We start from the raw sequence: 16,508 nt of genomic DNA on the forward strand, positions 1-16,508 counted from the left end.
CACTAATCATAAACCAGTTTTGTGGTGGTGAAGTGAGCCATACACTCATGTTGAAATATCTACTTATTTACAACAAACTTTACACAAGCAAATCATTATATAAATTATCCCACACTTGTGTGTACACACATGCAAATTCAGTTTTAGTATAGATCATTAACATTTATCACATAGTCAAATACAGCTTATTTCCATGGTACAGTACGAAGCCAGGTAGCCAGGTGTTATCCTGTGTTAGATACAGGGCCAGCTTTAGACTCACTGGGGCACAGACCACCCTGCCGCCCTTACCTGCTCACATATTGGATTTCTCCAATGTTTCTGAAGCCAAAGCCAAAGCTCCACCATGTGGGCCTGAAGCCCAAGCTCAAGCAGGTCCCTTGTAGCATGGGGCCCCAGGCAATTGCCCTGTTTGCTACCCCCAATGCCGGCCCGGGTTAAATATACATAAAAAAACAAGAAGAAATTTGGCTTGGAACCAACAATAAAACTTTAATCACATCCAAGTTAGCAGAAAAATATATCTGAAAAGTCAATGTTTATTGCTTAGCCAATTATATCACCAAAACCTAACCCTTTTGAAAATTATATTTAAAAAAGTGTTTATATTATGAATAAGCTTAATGTGTATGATGCTAGATTTATATATGGTCAGCTTCTGTTGTTTATTTCATACTATTAAAGGAAAAATAAAAGTATATATTAAATCCCTTACATTGGATAGTGTTTTTAAGCAGAACATCTCTAATACCATTACTATTTAAAACAATTAAATTATACGTCAGGTATTAATTTTCTGCCTATGTATTGGGTATATAATCTGCTGTTTGTATTCCAGTAATGCCTAGAGCAGAGGTGAACAAACTATAGCCCGCGGGCCACATCTGGCCTACGGGACCGTCCTGCCTGGCCTTTGAGCTCCCGGCCAGGGAGGCTAGCCCCCAGCCCTGCCACGCCTCCATCGCTCTTGCCTGCCACTCCTGCCAGGCCGCATGGGCGGCGTGGCTGGCTCCGGTGGGGCTGCAAGCTCCTGCTGCTCTGAGCAGCACGGTAAGGGGGCGGGTAGTGGGGGGGTTGGATATGGGGCAGGGAGTCCCAGGGGTCAGTCAGAGAGCAGGGGGCAGTTGGATGGGGCGGAGGTTCTGGGGGCGGGGCAGTCAGGGGACGGGAAGCAGGGGCAGTTTGATAGGTATGGGAGTCCCAGGGGGGCTGTCAGGGGGCGGGGATGTGGATAGGGGTCGGGGCAGTCAGGGGACAGGGAGCGGGGGGTTGGATGGGTTGGGAGTTCTGATGGGGGCAGTCAGGGGGCGGGAAGTGGAAGGGGTGGATAGGGGGCAGGGGCCAGGCTGTTTGGGGAGGCACAGCCTTCCCTACCTGGCCCTTCATACAGTTTCACAACCCCGATGTGGCCCTCGGGCCAAAATGTTTGCCCACCCCTGGCCTAGAGGATCCTTGTGAGATTGGGGCCTCACAGTGCAAACACACAGTGTCAGTCTCTGCCCTGAAGAACTTACAATTCTAAACAGATAAGACAGACCAAGGGTGAGAAGGAAACAAAGAAACAGAGTGGTGAAGTGACTTGCCCAAGCTTGCACAGCAGGAATAGAGTGAATGTTTCCTTGCTCCCAGTTCAGTGCCTAGTGACTAAAAACCCCCATCTCTTATTGTCCTTAGCCAAGAGGCAAGAAGAGAATTAGCTGGTTTCTCCATCTTTTTATATTTAGGGTTAGGACAATGCATGTGATCTCTTTGCCAATTATGCTTCATAGCAGGCTACCAGTCAATGCGTTTCATTCTCTGCAGCACTTGCCAGACTTTGTGGCTCCCGATACTGAAAACCTTTGTTTCCTCTTGCTCTTTGTAGTGGCTGCAGAAGCTTCCAGCATCATGGAGGGAAGTACAGGGACCTAGCCCAAATATCTGAAGATGTGGCAGAGGGACTGAGATGTGGTCTGCAGCCTTTCTGTGGGCCTTATCCTACTCCCACGGGAGTCTTGCTATTGAGTTGAGTGGAATAGGATCATGCTTACAGCTGGCACTTGCAGTGGGAATCCCCCTAGATTGCTAGAGCATCATCTTGAATGCAAAAGCGGGAGCTGTATGGCTCAGCATAATGAAATTAAGGGATGTTAATGTGACCTCCACAGGAGTTCTCTTCCTTCTTGCTGCATTCGGAAACATGCTTTGAGCATGGGTGCTGCAGCTCCACGAGCTGCCACAATCCTACCAAGCTAGTGCAGCCAGAGGGAGCCCCCACAGAAGAACACAAATTGGGTAACATTGCTCTGAGCTTTAGAATAATTTCTACCGTCAGTATGGATCTCTATTCATCCTCTTCCCCAAGAGCCATCTTGGTTACCCTTGCCTGTCATTTCCTGCAAGGCTGCCCCACCCAGTTCAGAACCCACAGCTCAGTTCAGTGGTTCTTCAGAGGAATGGCTAGTTAATGTGGTAGTGTGAATGGAGTTTCTACTAACAGCCAGATTGTCCTTGGCTTTTTGTGCAGATGCGTAGATGCAGGTGGGCATAAGGAGTCTTCCTGCCCTGCTGTATGCCACAGGCAACGAGCAGGGTCATTCATAGTCCTCATGCCACCCCTGTGCAAAGGGGATCTTGGGCTGGGATTTAACCACAGGATTTGCTACACAGAACAGTGCCTAAATGGTCTAATCTAGTCCCAGTGTAACATGTGCAAAATGATTGTGAGATGTACTAGTTAAGCAGGTTTATTTGTTTGGTTTCTGTTTTTTCCTGGAAACATGGCAAGGAAAAGTTTAACAAAGATAAATGTCTCTTTTTGGGCCCTGCTGGCAATGGTTTTTCCTGCTCTAAGGCAACTGAAAAATGTCTAAAGCCACCAGAGAATAGTATTGGGGCCAACACCTCTTGAGACAGAGATTGGCAATTTATAGCAGCACCTGGGTATCTGTGGAGCCATAGTTGTGCAGTGTGTGCACACTTACCAGAATTATTGGGAACACCAGAAAACCCCATCTTACGGACACTGTGGTGCTGTTTGCCTGTTACGTGGTATTCATGGTCTTGTTTACCCTGGTACTTCTTGGTAAATCCCCTACCTCTGCACTTGTTCAGCTCCCCAGGAACAGTGGGACATCTGTGTAACCAGCAACTAGCTGCCATTTGATCTGTGTGACCACTTCTGTTGTTCCTGGCACTGGTGAAGCTGCAGCTGTGGGAAACTTCCCAATTCACAATGGATATGCTGTCAAGTGGAGTGTACTTAATGTATATATTGGGGAGATAATTGCTCTCCCCTGGTTTTCTATTAGCCACATACAAGTCACTATGCATAAACAGTGGGAACTAAGATTGGCTCCCTCAGTGAAAATTGGTACATGTGATGATGTGAATAGAGTGTTAGAATACAGCATGATTGTCCATTGCGGCTGGGTTGATGGTTTTTAAGTAGAAATCAGAAATCCCCCCCAAATGAGCCACATTCAGTTCAACCAAATCAAATGAACCTATTTGTTGTTGTTTGGTTTGGCAGATAGCCCTGCAATATCATGCTGCAGACACAGAAAGGTTCCTTGGCTGCAACTATGGAAAGCTTTAGATAACAGGGTCATCAAACCTGGTGACTAACACCTGAACCTCCATAGATGTCCCCACTCCTGTTGCCTGTACACTCTTGTGTGTGAAGTCATGTTTGCCACTGTTCCTCAGGTTTGTTTATGTAAATCTATCATCAGTCTATGGGGTTTATGCCTGATTAGGTGGTTTTGCACTGTGGAAATCTGCCCTTAACATTCTGTACTGCAAATGGATTTGTGTGGAATGTAAATACTGTGTTTCAATAATCACAGTTGTATTTATTTAAGGCTCAGGTTCACTTCTACAGAACAGAGATCATTTATAAATCTGTGGTGGTTTCCCTCCACATAATGAAAGAGGCTGTACTATGCCTGTCCTGTATGGTTAAATTTTGAACCAAACATAAAAAGCTGAGTAGGTTTTCTCAGCCTCTATACAAAATAAGACATGTCCCCATTCAGGTGGCTCCCTTCCCGAGTATGGAGGCCATGACACATACCCCAAACACAAATACTTCCTTCTTTCTCTTTGTTGGTTGTGCTGGGGTGGGGCCTTTATACAATCCCAATGATGTCTCAAACGTCAGGTTGCCAATGAATATGAGCAACAAGAAGAGGAGAAAAAGCTACATTATCCCAGTGCTTCCTTTTTAAAAAAATTTCACTTACAGAGTGTAAAGGTTCGGACTAACCCCTGCAGCGCTTCCTGCTGGTAGTCATTAGGAATTAGCTCATCCAGCCCCAGAGCACCCTCTGCAGGCTGGTGATCCACCTTACCGCCAGCCCCCCCATGTCCCTCCCAGGACAAGTACCCCTTTCTCTGGTGTGCTGCCCCCCTGGCAATATCCCCACACTCTCAGGTTCTGGGTCTCCCCACCCAGGGGAACCCCCACCCTTTATCCCCACCTCAGTCTGGGCTACTGCCAGCCCCCACTTAACCCCTTGTATTGGGGCAGACTGCAGCGTATATGCCACTCATCACAGGCAAGGGGGTTTTGGACCTGCTGCCTCCGCCTACCTGTGATCTGCCCCTCTGCAACCTTGCACCTATTTGGCCTGTAGTCAGGCCTGCAGCCTGAGGCTTTCCAGGCCAGAGCTCCCAGCTCCTCTGGCCCTTCCCCAGCCCTACTCCAATCTGGGCATCCTGCTCAGCACCTTGCAGCCAAGCCCTTTTCCCTCTACAAGCAGAGGGAAACTGAGTGGGCTCTTGGCTCATAGCCTCTTATAGGGGCCAGCTGGGCCTGACTGAGCTGTCTACAGCTGCGCTGCTCCATTAATCCGACTGGGCTTTTCCCCACATCCCCAGCCCTCTCCCCAGGCTGGCCTCAGCCCTGTCAGGGCCGGAGCAGGTAACCACCCTGCTACACAGAGGGTAAAAGTCTCAAGCCCCACATAAATCCTGAGTAATCTGCAGTCTCAACCCAGCAACAGGCTTTGCTGCCCACCCTCCTGCACTCTCCCAAAGAAGCTGTTTCCAGACACTGGATATCACAGTGATCCAGATTTGCAAGAATATTCCAGTAACATACGTTGTATGATTGTAGTGTGGTACATATTAACAGTTTAAGTGCTAAATAACTAAGGATGAAAATGAAAATGGCATGATGAGACAGGCTCTCCAAGGTGCATCCTGGAACTGGGATATCACTGAGCCCTCTGTCTTACCAACCTGGACTCCCTCTCACACTGTGATGTTGTGAGAAGCTCCAGGTACTGTTCTTAACACAGACACCCATAGGTAGGGACACACCCAGCTGCATTACATGAATGCTTTCACCAGCAATTCATGAACCAACAATAGAGAGGCTTCAGCCAATTCCCTGTAGCTCCCCAGCCTAGGACCCCAGAGCTATATTATCTTGCACTGGTCAGAAGCCTGACCAGTATAAGTTTATTACCCAGTCTGCCACTTCTACAAAGGAAAATGGATGTGTACCAGCTTTTGTACACTGAGCAGATTCCCCAAGCACTTCAAGCAAAACACACTGTTTTAGGTAAAATATAAAACAGATTTATTAACTACAGAAAGACAGATTTTAAGTGATTATAAGTACAGATCAAAGCTGGTCACCTATGAAATAAAAAGTAAAATCGCAATCTGAGTTCTATAAACTAGGCAGATCAAAGCTTTTAAAATGATTCTAACATATCATAATTATATTGACAGTGGTGAATATGGAGGTGCCAGGGTGTTGCTTTGGGGTCTAGAGTGTCATGCATGAATTTGTCTTTTATTCCTTAAACGGGGGGCATGGATCAGCATTCATGTTGTGCTCCCCATCAGTACCCGGCCTGGGCCAGGGAAGCTAATGATCTAACCAGCTGACCAAATTTGGTGATGAATCCTGGTCACGTGCCACCTGAGGCATGTTGTGCACATACTAAGAAGATTCCTTAAACATATTAGCTTCTCTCTATTTTTTTTAAGGAAGAGCTAGGTAAGGGTTGGTGGAAGGTATCTGGACCTTTTACTGAGTATCAGTTCTGACATACTTGTGTAGACTTTTAAAAATTATAATTAAAAAGGAAATTCTACTCCTACTGATATAGAATCAACCTTTTCAAGATATTCATGTGAATGATCTTTTCTCCCCCATCTTTGGTGATTTAAATCTTAAAATACCATAATTGTGTTGTATTTTTTCACACAATACACAGTGAACCTGTGGAACTCCTTGCCAGGGGATGTTGTGAAGGCCAAGACTATAACAGGGTTCAAAAAAGAACTAGATAAGTTCATGGAGGATAGGTTCATCAGTGGCTATTAACCAGGACGGGCAGTAATGGTGTCCCTAGCCACTGTTTGCCAAAAGTTGGGAATGGGCAACAGGGGATGGATCACTTGATGATTACCAGTTCTGTTCATTCCCTCTGAGGCACCTGACATTGGCCACTGTCAGAAGACAGGATACTGGGCTAGATGGACCTTTGATCTGACCCAGTATGGCTGTTCCTATGTTCTTATTTTCTTATGTCACTGGAATTAATTACTGTATCAACTGGTATCAGCATCTTGGTATCAAAATCTTTATAGTCTCCAAATCCTTCCCCACCTCTGATGGAAGAAGAATTACAGCAGGGGTAGAAGAAGAATTAAATGAATGCTGATAGCTTCACAACAGCACTGTTACTTTCTTCAATTGGGTACTTCCAAACACTTTTTCCTCACAGTCCAGACCCTACCCTTCCCTGGAAGATCTCAGCTTTTCCCATTACCAAATCTCACTCTTCATCCCTAAGCCTGTGACAGATTCTCTCTCCCCATCCCCACTCTTACCCTCTCGAGTAGCCTCCCAGTCATCTGTTTGCTTGCTGCTCCCTGACAACTCTTGAATTTGCTGGTCGTACTAGACATACTGGTGGAAAGGCAGCTGCCCAGGGGAGTAGCAGGAGCTACTATTTTGTCAATCCCTAGTAGAGGTGGTAAGTGGGCAGAAACACTGGCGATTGTGTGGGGAAAGGGCCAGAGGCACAGAGGTTGAGTGCTGGTAAAGAGAGAACCCCTAGGTTCTTGAGGCCAGCATTAGTTACGATGGACATTTTACTGCTAGTGACAAAGAGGGTAGGACAGGAAATGTGGGTTACAAAGTTACATTAGGGGAGCCCACTTTACTGTTGTGCTTGTGGGCTCATCTCCATATTATTAGTGGTGTTATTAATTTATTTCTATTGTAGGTAGGAACCCCCTTCACTGTTACACCTCTGGACCAGGTCCTCTAGCATCAGAACAAATTAGCATAATAGCAAATCTTGATATTGCTTTTCAGATCTGTCTTAGTATCCAAGATAATAGGGCTAGTTCCTCTGCTGGTGTAAATCAGCATATCCTTACTGAAATATATGAATAAATAAACCTCAATTTATGCCAGCTGAGGATTTAGTCCAATAGTGTATCTACCCAATATCTACCTCTGAACTAAAATAAATCCAGAAACACCATAGCTGGAATGAAAATTCATTATTTGAGAGGGTGTGGCTTCTTATTACTGATCCGTGAATATTCAGGTGGTGACTGTGGACACTGAACTCATATCTTCCATGAATAAGCAACTCTTTTTGACAGAACTGCCACAGGAGTTATGTTGCCGGACATATTACAATATAAGCATGAAGAATGTAGAGTAAGAAGTACAAATGTGCTTCTGGGAAGGTACATGGCAAGTGTGTTCAAAACTTTATTGTCAGAATGATGAGTTCATAACTTCAACAGACTGGGCCAAATTTGCTGCTGACATAGGTGTGCGTGTAACTTCCCTGACATCAGTGAAGCTATGCTCATTTAAATCAATGGTGAATTTAGCCTAGTACTCTAAGTCTTACTAACAGCATCACTGTTGCTCCCTCCCTATTTCGTGCTCATTTGTCTTCAATTTCAAAAGAGAGAGAATGGCCTGCTGGAAGTTGTCTCCCATCACAAGATAGAGTAATAAGTTACCAAGTGTATTTAGTGTTGCTAAGGGTATAGATACAATAAAAAAAGCATAGGTCTGTTTCTCAGTGAAGCAGCTAACTGGATGAAGTTGTAGTTCTATCTGAGTCCCCCTCAAGGCATGAAAGGGTAGGAAACAAAAACAAAATACCACCAAGAGAAGAATGGCAAGTTTGCGAGCCTTCTGCTTGTACAAAGTGTGAGTATGAGGCCCTGTAGCCAATGTGTAAATAATCACAATGTAACACAGAGTCACAATTAGCAAGGGTAAGAAGAAGGCGAACGAAGTCAGAAGCCAGTTATACCACCTGCTCGTGTCCAGGTCTTCAGAAGTAGAAAGATCCATGCAAATAGATCTGTTTTGATTCTCTTTGGAAGTGATCAGAAAGTTCAGAGGACTGGCAGCCACCAGGGAAATCACCCAAAGTGTAGTGCAAGCCACCACTGCCCATCTCCTTTTCCAAACAAAAAAGCAGTTAATTGGATAGATGACTACAATGTAGCGGAAAATGCTGAAGCAAGTGAGGAAAAAGATGCTTCTGTACAAGTTGATGTAGAAATTGAAGCGAATAAACTTGCACATGAAGACTCCAAAGATCCAATTATCTCCATTAGCAGAGTAGTGTATCAAAAAAAGGAACAGTAGCTAAGTACAACAGGTCAGTGACAGCCAAGTTTAACATAATGTTGGTGCTGCTTTTCCAGGTCCTTATCTTGAAAATATACATGAAAATTACAATAACATTCCCTGGGAAGCCCACCAGAAATATTATGCTGTAAAGAACAGACAGATAGGATTTCAGTTGCAGAACTGTGCAGTTTCTGAAGGTATCTGCATGGCTTGGCAAAGTGGTAAAATTGACTAGGTCTTCGGATACCGTATTCATCATTTTCATCTTAAAGCTTTAGGAAAATCAAATGTTTTGTTTTTAATTGATAAGTCAGTATGAATCTGCTACATAAATCTTTCTCCACTAGAGCTAGTAATATGGATCACATAGCATCCAGAGCTAATAATATGGATCACATTAGCCCATGAAAGCTTATGCTCAAATACATTTGTGAATCTCTAAGGTGCCACAAGGACTCCTCGTTCTTATAACATACCTGGAGGTTGGCAAAAATGGTCAGCACTGACCTAACTCTGTTCCCATTGAAGTCAGTTACCAGTACCATTGACTTCCATGGGAGCACAGTTAGGCCAGCCCTGAGTGCTTTTGAAAATCCCACCTTTAGTTGCTACATAAGGTTTAAGCCACTTGAGTATAAATTAGGGGATGGTTTTGGTTTATATTTTGCAAAACCTTGTCAATTAGGTTTTTGGCTTAGCAAAACCCCCAAATGAGAAAGTTACAATTCTAGGGTCATTTGTCTGAATCCTTAATATTTGAGGAAGTACAAATACTTTGTGTGTGTGGGGGGGCTTATTTGTATTTCAAAAGGAGATGGAAAATCAGGGGTGTGTTTTTTGTTTTGTGTTAGTTCAGATACAGGTTTCAGGACCTGATTCTCCTCTCTCTTGAAATGGTGTAAATCAGAATTAACTTCACTGAAGTCAGTGGAGTATCACTAGGGCAGGGGTGGGCAAATTTTTTTGCCTGAGGGCCACATCGGTGTGTGAAACTGTATGGAGGGCTGGGTAGGGAAGGCAGTGCCTCCCCAAACAGCCTGGCCCCTGCCCCTTATCTGCCCCCTCCCACTTCCCACCCCCTGCCTGTCTCCCTCAGAACCCCCAGCCCATACAACACCCCCCCCCCCCCGCTCCTTGTCCCCTGACCACTCCCTCCTGGGACCCCCGTCCCTAATTGCCCCCTGGGACTCCATCCCCTATCTAACCCTCCCACTCCCCATCCCCTGACTGCCCCCCCAAACCTCCACCCCATCCAACCCCCTCCCCAGCCCCTGCCTGCCCCCCGGGACCTGCTGCCCCTTATCCAACCCCCCGGCCCTGGCCCTGGCCCTCTTACCATGCTGCTCAGAGCAGCATGTCTGGCTGCTGCACCGCCTGGCTGGAGCCAGACATGCTGCCACGCTGCCCTACATGAACAGGCAGCCCTGCAGCCCAGAGCGCTGCCCGCGCGGTGAGCTGAGGCTGCGGGGGAGGGGAGACAGCAGAGGAGGGGCCGGAGGCTAGCCTCCCGGGCCAGGAGCTCAGGGGCCAGGCAGGACAGTCCCATGGGCAGGATGTGGCCTGCGGGCCGTAGTTTGCCCACCTCCACACTTGGGTGACCAGAGGTCCCAATTTTATAGGGACAGTCCTGATATTTGGAGCTTTGTCTTATATAGACGCCTATTACCCCCCACACCTTTCCTGATTTTTCACACTTGCTGTCTGGTCACCCTAAGTATCACTGGTGTAAAACTACTGTAAGCGAATGAAGAATCAGGCCTCCAAAGTTCACAGTAAGTGGTAGGTATAAGGCAAATGTGTTAATCTTGTTACAGAACCTCATCTGTAATACGAACTGGGAGTAAATGGGCCTGATTCTGAAACTGCCTTATACATTCTATAATCATTTCCAGCTCTCCAAAGTGAATCCAAAACATAACCATTCTTGGTAGTGCTTTACCCCTGCATTCAACTCACTTGGCAGAGTAGTAGCACAATCCTCAACTAGTGCAAATCACCATCACTCCAGTGTTTTTTTCCCCCCAAATATATACCACCCATGGATCGAGCCCTAAATGACTACACTAGGTGCAAAGTAGTGTGGAATCGGGTACAGTGATTTTTGTTAGCTATAATGTACATTGGTTTAGAGTAAACTCAGCATGGTATGGAACAACTGGGATAAGATCACAGCAAAATAACAGCAGCCATAGTTAAAACTGGGTTATTACATTTTGTGAAATATTGTTTTATAATATACATTTTATTTGAAGTGATATTTAGCACACTACCATTATGGCAATTCCTATGTCCCACTGAGAGTTACCAAAAGCAACTACAGCATTTGCTCAAGAAACTTCCTGAAAAAGCACAAGATCAAATCCGCACAGACACACCCCTGGAACCCCGACCTGGGATATTCTATCTACTACCCAAGATCCATAAACCTGGAAATCCTGGGCGCCCCATCATCTCAGGCATTGGCACCCTGACAGCAGGATTGTCTGGCTATGTAGACTCCCTCCTCAGGCCCTACGCTACCAGCACTCCCAGCTACCTTCGAGACACCACTGACTTCCTGAGGAAACTTCAATCCATCGGTGATCTTCCTGATAACACCATCCTGGCTACTATGGATGTAGAAGCCCTCTACACCAACATTCCACACAAAGATGGACTACAAGCCGTCAAGAACACTATCCCCGATAATGTCACAGCTAACCTGGTGGCTGAACTTTGTGACTTTGTCCTTACCCATAACTATTTCACATTTGGGGACAATGTATACCTTCAGATCAGCGGCACTGCTATGGGTACCCGCATGGCCCCACAGTATGCCAACATTTTTATGGCTGATTTAGAACAACGCTTCCTCAGCTCTCGTCCCCTAAAGCCCCTACTCTACTTGCGCTATATTGATGACATCTTCATCATCTGGACCCATGGAAAAGAAGCCCTTGAGGAATTCCACCATGATTTCAACAATTTCCATCCCACCACCAACCTCAGCCTGGTCCAGTCCACACAAGAGATCCACTTCCTGGACACTACAGTGCTAATAAACAATGGCCACATAAACACCACCCTATACCGTAAACCTACTGACCGCTATTCCTACCTGCATGCCTCCAGCTTTCACCCTGACCACACCACACGATCCATCGTCTACAGCCAAGCTCTGCGATACAACCGCATTTGCTCCAACCCCTCAGACAGAGACAAACACCTACAAGATCTCTGTCAAGCTTTCTTACAACTACAATACCCACCTGCAGAAGTAAAGAAACAGATTGATAGAGCCAGAAGAGTTCCCAGAAGTTACCTACTACAGGACAGGCCTAACAAAGAAAATAACAGAACGCCACTAGCCGTCACCTTCAGCCCCCAACTAAAACCCCTCCAACGCATTATTAAGGATCTACAACCTATCCTAAAGGATGACCCAACACTCTCACAAGTCTTGGGAGACAGGCCAGTCCTTGCCTACAGACAGCCCCGCAACCTGAAGCAAATACTCACCAACAACCACATACACAACAGAACCACTAACCCAGGAACTTATCCTTGCAACAAAGCCCGTTGCCAATTGTGCCCACATATCTATTCAGGGGACACCATCACAGGGCCTAATAACATCAGCCACACTATCAGAGGCTCGTTCACCTGCACATCCACCAATGTGATCTATGCCATCATGTGCCAGCAATGCCCCTCTGCCATGTACATTGGTCAAACTGGACAGTCTCTACGTAAAAGAATAAATGGACACAAATCAGATGTCAAGAATTATAACATTCATAAACCAGTCGGAGAACACTTCAATCTCTCTGGTCACGCAATCACAGACATGAAGGTCGCTATCTTAAAACAAAAAAACTTCAAATCCAGACTCCAGCGAGAAACTGCTGAATTGGAATTCATTTGCAAATTGGATACTATTAATTTAGGCTTAAATAGAGACTGGGAGTGGCTAAGTCATTATGCAAGGTAGCCTGTTTCCTCTTGTTTTTTCCTACCCCCCCCCCCCCCCCGATGCTCTGGTTTAACTTGGATTTAAACCTGGAGAATGGTCAGTTTAGATGAGCTATTACCAGCAGGAGAGTGAGTTTGTGTGTGTATGGGGGCGGGGGGGATGTGAGAAAACCTTGATCTATGCAGGAAATAGCCCGACTTGATTATGTTAAGAGTTGTCACTTTGGATGGGCTAGCACCAGCAGGAGAGTGAATTTGTGTGGGGGGGTGGAGGGTGAGAAAACCTGGATTTGTGCTGGAAATGGCCCACCTGTTGATCACTTTAGATAAGCTATTACCAGCAGGACAGTGGGGTGGGAGGAGGTATTGTTTCATGATTTCTGTGTGTATATAAAGTCTGCTGCAGTTTCCACGGTAAACATCTGATGAAGTGAGCTGTAGCTCACGAAAGCTCATGCTCAAATAAATTGGTTAGTCTCTAAGGTGCCACAAGTACTCCTTTTCTTTTTACATTATTTCAATGATCAGTGGAATATGATAACCTTTTTCTTTCAAGCAGCTAATTATCAGATCTGGAATATAATACCAAAAATATAACAACTAAACTAAGAGGTATAACTTGGTCGCTAAATAGACTTTGAATTCGGATGTGAAACTGTCTCATAATGTATTAGATAAGAATTTTTTAAATTGAACATGAATGTTAGTTTCAGTACAGTAGTGCAAAGTTAAAGGTACATTAGGTAAATATTGTGCAGTTTGTTTTAATCAAATTAAGATTTACAATAGAACCTCAGAGTTACAAACACCTTGGGAATGGAGGTTGTTCGTAATTCTGAAATGTTCGTAACTTTGAACAATATATTATGGTTGTTTTTTCAAAAATTTAAACTGAACATTGGCTTAATACAGCTTTGAAACTTTACTATGCAGAAGAAAATGTGGCTTTTAATCATCTTAATTTAAATGGAATAAACACAGAAACAGTTCCTTTGCCTTGTCAAATCTTTTTTTAAACTTCCCCTTCATTTTTGTAGTAGTTTATGTTTAACACAGTACTGAACTTGCTTTTTGTTTGTCTCTGCTGCTGCCTGATTGCATACTTCCAGTTAAAAATGAGGTGTCTGGTTGACCAATTAGTTTGTAACTCTGATGTTTTACTGTAGTCACTTCCTGTTTTCAAATTACATTTTTCAGCTAAATAAGGTTTCTTGCAAAAATAAATGGTTGAATCTAAGGAGTTTACTCTGATGTGTGTGGTTGATTGGTCAGTTCGTAATTCTGAGTTTCTACTGTACAGTCAAGACAAAGCTAGTGAAATGCTGCATCTTCTCCCTTCCATCCTATTTGATTTTTACCACTACAACTTAATGCTGTGACTCTCAGTTGTATACTTCAGATAAAACTAGAAAAAACAAAAAGAAATTCTTGATCCATCCCAATCCTACTACATCTATTCTCTCCCTCCCATCCCCCCCTCAATCTTCTTTTCAACCCTGATCAGCTCTTTACCTTATGCTCTACCCTGGAACATCTCAAAATTTGCAAGTGGATAAATATTGTTTATCTGGAAATTATTTGTAATCCTGCTTTTTGCATGCATTGTTTTGAGCACAGAGTACTATGAATTTCATGTGGAGAGCTTTCCATACAGCGAAACAAGTTTTAGTAAAATGTCCTTGAAAAGCAGCCATATGCAGTATCTATAGGACTTTGTAATCAATTACAGTAACCCTACTTATCCAGATTAACATTTCACATACCAGTAAATTTAGAAGACTGGTGGAAGAGCTCTGTTATTGGCTCATGTATCAGCTTTTAGTCCTGCCCTGTTGTAAGAGTTCTCCTGACACCTTATCTATTGCACCTGCCGGAAGCAGGAGCAGTCACAGACACCTCTTTGCAGGCAGCAATCTGTACATTGCAGTTAGAGGTTCCCTACTTATATAATTACAGTTCAAATCATATGTTAATATATCTTTATATAAGAAAATTAGGCTTTGCTTCATTTCCACTAGGTTGATCCTGACTGCCAAGCCATGTGAGTCTTGTTGCCATGTCTAGGATTGGCTGAAAATTCATGGGGCAAAAATATTTCAGGCTCCTTTGGGCATTACATGGAAATGGCTTTCAGAACTGTGGCATATATAAAACTTATTTTTTGTAAATAAAATATATATGATTAGCATTCACTGGAAGCTGTAAAATAGTTTCCATTTTGAATCCTTGTTTTCTGGTCCTGTAATTTTCTGAAACACTTTTCCCCTGCAATTTCCCTGCATGATCTCAACCTACTGAGAATTTTTGAGTTAAATCTTTTTACTGTTTTTTTTTATTTGTGAACAACGTGAAAAAAGAAAGAGAGAGAGAGTCTGTTTAAAAAAATTAAAAAACCAAGGTCTGTGAACTGCCTAAGTTTTGAAACTTGCAGACTGAGGCCTTGATCCAGCAAGTTAATCCCTGCGTGGTCAGGCGTCTGCCTGGCTTCACTGACTGTTCCCTACTGACGAACCATGTACATTTCATTATGATACCACATGATGGAATTAGAGTTTTTCTCAATTTGCTTTTTAAAACCGAGGAAAAAAGTAAAAGAAAGAAAAAGAAGCAAAATTAAGCCTGTGTGACCTTAACTCTGACCCTTTTGCATGTGCATTATGATACAGTCTTTAATTACATGCTCACATGGTATTTTTTTTCCACATAATCCCTGCCTCATTCAGTTCATAGAATGGACAGTGCTGACTTAATGAGCAGCTGTTCAATATTTTGTTTTTTCCTCATTGCTGAATATGTGACCAAGGCCTTGTTTATTACACAGCATTCAAATGATATTCTGAAATTAGTGTTATTAATTTTTTCATGGGCTTTTCTATGGTGATCATCACTATAGTATCTGACCACTTCACAAACTTCATACTGACCAGGCTGTTAAAAGTCCAATTGGTGGTGGTAGGGATGCAGAGGGGGCCTGCAGCAACTCTCTCTGTGGAGCCATGGCGGGCAGGGGATGGATCCTTGGAAATGCATTCAGCTGCAAGCTGGGGCTGGCAGGGTTAACCCCAAGCAGCAGCCGCTGTGGTGGCTGGGGGCTCCCTGTGGAATGGGCATTGTGACCTTTAATAAGTGCCTTAAGCTCCTCCCTGCCTGGCCCACTGCTCCCCGGCTGGTGGGTGCATCTGACAGCCACTGCCGCCTGCCCCATAGCCTGCCCCCCGGAGGGCTGCTGAGCCAGGCTCATCTCAGGACCATGCGACCAGAAGGTAAGGGGCTGTGAAATTGTCAGTCTCAGATGAATGGGCAGCATGGAAGCATGGAGCTAAAGTTGGGCTGCTCTCTCTGGGAATGAGTCTGAGCAGAGTCGGGAAGCAGCGGGGTGTGGAGGCCCCAGCCAGGGGCTGGGCTGGGGAGCGGGGACGAAGGAGAGGGGCTGGGGGTCACTGCAAACAGTGGGGGGATGAGGAGGGGCCTGCAGCAGCTCTCTCTATGAGCTCTCTATCCAATAGAACAGGAGTTATTTGGTTGCAAGCTTATTCATTAAATATTCCCTCTAAAAGTAAAATCTACATTCCCTTACTGTTGTAAACTCTTCCGTGTGCAGGGGCTGGCTGTGATGAATGAAGTAGATGTTCAGATCTTTATTATTATTTATATTATAATAGCATGGACATTATGTTAGCGTGCTTTTCATTTGGAAGGTTGGGAAAGAGATATAATATAACCATGTTTTTATTGTGTTTTGCTTTGTTAAATATATGTCTGATTCCAAACTGCCCCTTTACTTAGTGTAAAGGGACTGTTGCCCCCTTACTAACATTCAGTGCGGGTGTTTCAGTTGCTAGCTTCCAGTACTAAAAAGGGGAAAGGGTCGATTGGGAATCAGGACCCTGAGACTGACAGCCCCCAGGAACAATGGGGAGAGGCCAATGCTCTAGGTCAGCCT

The 16,508-nt window shown here is 44.6% G+C and overlaps 1 pseudogene; it reads right to left on the bottom strand.

Moving 5' to 3' along the window:
* Positions 1-7,882: 7,882 nt before the first annotated feature.
* LOC140916547 (2-oxoglutarate receptor 1-like) lies at positions 7,883-8,879 on the bottom strand (annotated as a pseudogene).
* Positions 8,880-16,508: the final 7,629 nt, after the last annotated feature.

The sequence above is a fragment of the Lepidochelys kempii genome, chromosome 1 (assembly GCF_965140285.1).
Source record: "Lepidochelys kempii isolate rLepKem1 chromosome 1, rLepKem1.hap1, whole genome shotgun sequence".
Classification (NCBI taxonomy): Eukaryota; Metazoa; Chordata; order Testudines; family Cheloniidae; genus Lepidochelys; species Lepidochelys kempii.